Here is a 5,272-nt window from a genome sequence, read left to right as displayed (position 1 = left end):
GAAAGCTTTTCAGAGGTGGCTTCATTTCTTTTCCCCCTTTGCTGAACAGGAGTTGATACCTGGAGCCAAGGCAGGCATATTGATATTATGAGGCTAAAAACCATGAAGTGAGCAGGATAAAAGTCATATGCTAAGGATGGTGGAATGAAAAGAAGGGTCCTTTATGACTGGGTTCTCTATGACTTCCTAGAGAAATTTCACCATCACGGATTGCCTTACCAGGGATTTCTTAGTGTCTGAGACATGTAAACTCCTACTTTGTTAAGCCACTGTGACTGGGTTTCTTTTACAGCTAAATGCAATCCTCACATGGGGACGTTAGAATGAATGTTCCTAGACTGGAAATGGGAAGAGAAGGTCAAGGTAAGAACATGGTCCCCAGGAGAGGGGATGGGTGAAGAATTTCCCCTTTTTGGGGGAGGGTCACTATTATTGTTATTCATTCACTAGGTAGTATCTGACTCTTTGTGATCCCATGGACAAGCTCCTCTATCCTCTGCTATGTCCTGGAGTTTACTCAAATTCATGTCCATTGAGTCAGTGATGCTATCTAACCATCTCATCCTCTGCCACCCACTTCTCCTTTTGCCTTCAGTCTTTCCCAGCATCAGAGGCTTTTCCACAGAGGTGTTTCTTCTCATCAGGTGGCCAAAGTATTGGAGTTTCAGCCGCTGTCCTTCCAATGAATATTCAGGGTTGATTTCCTTTGGATTGATTGATTTGATCTCTTTACAGTCCAAGGGACTCTCAAGAATCTTCTCCAGCACTACAATTTGAAAGCATCAATTCTTCAGCGCTCAGCCTTCTTTATAGTCCAACTCTCACAACTGTACATGACTACTGGAAAAATCATAGCTTTGACTATACAGACCTTTGTTGGCAAAGTGATGTCTCTGCTTTTTAATACACTGTCTAGGTTTGTCATAGCTTACTTCCAAGGAGCAAGCATCTTTTAATTTCATGGCTGCAGTCATTGTCCATAGTGATTTTGGAGCCCAAGAAAATGAAATCTGTCACTGCTTCAACTTTTTGCCCTTCTGTTTGCCATAAAGTGATGGGACCAGATGCTATGATCTCACTTTTTTAAATGCTGAGTTTCAAGCCAGCTTTTTTCATTCTCCTCTTTCACCCTCATCAAGAGGCTCTTTAGTTCTTTACTTTCTGCCTTTAGAGTACTATTATCTGCATATCTGAGGGTGTTGATGTTTCTCCCAGCAGATTTGATTCCAGTTTGTGATTCATTCAGCCTGGCATGTCACATGATGTACTCTGCATATAAGTTAAATAAGCAAAGTGATAATATACAGCCTTTCCCAGTTTTGAACCAGTCTATCGTTTCATGTCTGGTTCTAACTTTTGCTTCTTGACCAGCATACAGATTTCTCAGGAGACAGGTGAGGTGGTCTGGTACTTCCATTTCTTTAAGAATTTTCCACAGTTCATTGTGATCCACACAGTCAAAGGCTTTAGCATAGTCAATGAAGAAGTAAATGTTTTTCTAGAATTCCCTCGCTTTCTCCATGATCCAATGAATGTTGGCGATTTGATCTCCAGTTTCTCTGACTTTTCCAAGTCCAACTTGTACATCTGGAAGTTCTTGGTTCATGTACTGCTGAAACCTAGCTTGAAGGATTTTGAGCATGTGAAATAAATGCAACAGCACAGTAGTTTGAACATTTCTTACTTCCTAGGAGATTAAGTTCACATTCCTCAGACCAACATTCAAAACTATAAAATTTGGTTCCAAATCACTTTTCCAGGTATGTTATTATTCACCAGAGGGAGGATGAGCCTACTCCTTTCTTTGAATTAAGATCCCACACTGGTCTGAATTCAGGTGAGCTCTCCCTGCTCCTTTCTACCTGTCCCAGGCTTACCGGCCCCTGTGAGCTGCTCTTTTGAGAAGACTTCCGATCATCCTGTACTCGAGGGCCCTCTCATTTAATCTCCTTCATCACTGAGGTCTATGTGCCTGATAGTTTCTTTACACTTTAGTGTGTATCAGCTGCATCTCCCCAGCAAGGCTGTGAAATCCTCCAAGGCAGGATTTTAGGAGTGTGTAAGTGTATAAAGATCATGTGTTTTGGAGTCAGACCTGAGATCTCAGATGGTTTGGGCGCATCATTTAACCTCTCTGAGCCTCAGTATCCTTGTCTGTGAAATGGGGATGATATACATGTCTATCTCCCAGGCCTCCATAAAGCATGTAACCAAGTACCAGGCACATTGGAGATGCTCCGGAAGGGCTTGTGTGTTGCCTTGTTGCCTGCTTGGTAACTCTAGGCTGTGCCCTTTTCTATCCGTTTCATCTCTCTTTGTTTTTCTCTCTCGCTTCCTTCTGATTTCCCTATCAAGTTTGGGGAGTGACCATGAGTTGCTCTCATTTTTACTGAAGGCACATCTTCTCTTACTGCTCCGGTCTTCTATCAGAGTAGGAGGAGGGACAGAAGGGAGATTTCATGCCCATTGCTAAGGGGGTGAGAAGAGATGCTAACAACTGAAAGTTTACTCAGTCTTTCTCTAAAGATTTATAAGGAAAATGGGTGTATTTAATCTAGTTTTACCTGGCAACAGGCTGATTAAATAAATGGTATTATAGCACTTGTTTTTTTTCAAACTCTCAATTCTATTTGCTCTAGCAGATTAAACATCTGGACCTTAATCTTTTTGATATCTGATCTCCTCCTTCAGTTCAGTTCAGTTCAGTTGCTCAGTCATGTCCCACTCTTTGTGACCTCATGGACTGCAGCATGCCAGGCTTCCCTGTCCATCACCAACTCCCGGAGCTTGCTCAAACTCATGTCTATTAAGTTGGTGAAGCCATCCAACCATCTCATCCTCTGTCATCCCCTTTTCCTCCTGCCTTCAATCTTTCTCAGCATCAGGGTCTTTTCTAATGAGTCAGTTCTTCACATCAGGTGGCCAAAGTATTGGAGTTTCAGCTTCAACATCAGTCCTTCCAATGAACATTCATGACTGATTTCCTTTAGGACTGACTGATCTCCTTGCAGTCCAAGGGACTCTCAAGAGTCTTCTCCAACGCCACAGTTCAAAAGCATCAATTCTTCGGTGCTCAGCTTTCTTTGTAGTCCAACTCTCACATCCATACATGACTAGTGGAAAAACCATAGCTTTGACTAGATGGACCTTTGCTGGCAAAATAATGTCTCTTCTTTTTAATATGCTGTCTCGGTTTGTCATAGCTTTTCTTCCAAGAAGCAAACGTCTTTTAATTTCATGGCTGCAGTCACCATCTGCAGTGATTTTGGAATCCCCCCAAAATAAACTCTGCCACTGTTTCCATTGTTTCCCCATCTATTTGCCATGAAGTGATGGGACCAGATGCCACGATCTTAGTTTTGTGAATGTTGAGTTTTAAGCCAGCTTTTTCACTTTGTTCTTTCACCTTCATCAAGAGGCTCTTCTTTAGTTCTTCTTCACTTTTTGCCATTAGGGTGGTGTCATCTGCATATCTGAGGTTATTGATATTTCTCCTGGCAATCTTGATTCCAGCTTGTGCTTCATTCACAGCCCAGCGTTTCTCATGATGTACTCTGCACATAAGTTAAATTAGCAGGGTGATAATATACAGCCTTGACTCCTTTTCCTATTTGCAACCAGTCTGCTGTTCCATGTCCAGGTTCTAATGTTGCTTCTTGACCTGTATACAAATTTCTCAGAAGGCAGGTAACATGGTCTGGTATTCCCATCTCTTTAAGAATTTTCCATAGTTTGTTGTGATCCACACAGTCAAAGGCTTTAGTATAGTCAATAAAGCAAGATTTTCTCCTTCTTTTGCCTCAGTCCTTGCCCCCCAGAAACCCAGATCAAATTAAGAGATTGTGAGAAGTGACCCATAGCGAAAAAATTCTATTGAAAGTTTAATGAGAAATGACAGTTTTATTACCTTCAAGTAAATACCTGCCACAGGCAGCTATAAATGGGAATGGACTCATTGAACTGGGTGGAAAGTAAGAAGTCACTGTGGACTGAAGAGCATGATAATGTGTCCTGACATCAAATCCCAGAGTGGTCTTCTTTTTTCATGTCTTTTCACTCAGCATCACTCAGAGAGCCCAACAAGACAGAAACGTATTCTTTTGTTCCTCTTAAAGCAGAGCCTCATATCCAGGAAGAGGAGGAGTCAAAAAAAGAAAAAGACTTGACTGATTGCAGAGCTGTGTCCATTCAGCTTGCTGTGGTATTCTTGGAGTCTCCTGCACTGGCCATCATTCTCAGATGGGGCTGGTGGGGTCGGGCAGCTGACAACCTTCTGTGTGTGTGGGGATGGGGTGGCGGGGTAGGAGATATGGGAGTTGAACACATACACTCATTGGGCCACTTCATTTGTGCCCTCTGTGAGCCCTCTAGTGCCCAGAGTCTGTTCTTTTAGTCGTTGCTGCCTGCTTATCTGTGTACCTGTCTATTGTAGACCGCTATTAGCTCTGTGTGTGTGTGTGTGTGTGTGTGTGTGTGTGATTTGAGGGTTGGGCGGTGTGGCCTGTTTGGTTTTGTCCCCTCTCCTTCTACTTTTCCACGAGAGCAGCATTGCTGACTTGTTGTGGATCTGATCAGACATCAGCGCCTCCTTCCCAAGGCCCCTAGGAGTATGCCCAGATTCTGCCCCCACCTCACCCAGGCCTGTACTGCCCAATGATCAGGCTCCCTGGAGCTTCAGCATCTCTGCTCTTGGATCGCATGTGGCTGAGGGCAGGCTCTGGGCCTGTGTGATGGACTGAGTGCAGTCCTGCTCAGGCCAGGGTTAAATGGGCCAGTGGCATGGTGATGCCATCTTGACATGTCTGCCGAGCTGGAAGGAGTTTACAGAGTTTTGGCTCTTGTATTAGTTTCCTGTGTTAGTTTTGCTGCTGTCGTAAATTATTACAAATGTAGTGGCTTAAAGCAACTCATTTATTCTCTTACAGTTCTGGAGGTCAGGAATTTAAAATGGCTTTGGCAGGGCTGCATTTTCTCTGGTGACTCTAGGGAAGAGTCCGTGTTCTTGCCTTTTCTGACTTCTATAGGCTGCCTGCATTTCTTGGCTTGTGGTCCCACATCACGCCCCAGTCTGCTCCATGGCCACGTGTTCTCTGCCTCTCACCCTCCTGCCTCCCTCTTATAGGAACCCTTTAGATTACACTGTGCTTATCTGGATGATCCGGGGTCACTCCTTCATTTCAAGGCCTTAATTTAATCCCAAAGTCTTTTTTTTTTTTTAATCACATAAGGTAACATATGGGAACTGGGATGTGGACGTCTTTGGGGAACCTCC

Source organism: Odocoileus virginianus, chromosome 2 (genome assembly GCF_023699985.2).
Source record: "Odocoileus virginianus isolate 20LAN1187 ecotype Illinois chromosome 2, Ovbor_1.2, whole genome shotgun sequence".
Taxonomy (NCBI): Eukaryota; Metazoa; Chordata; class Mammalia; order Artiodactyla; family Cervidae; genus Odocoileus; species Odocoileus virginianus.
Note: the sequence above shows the minus strand (reverse complement) of the source record.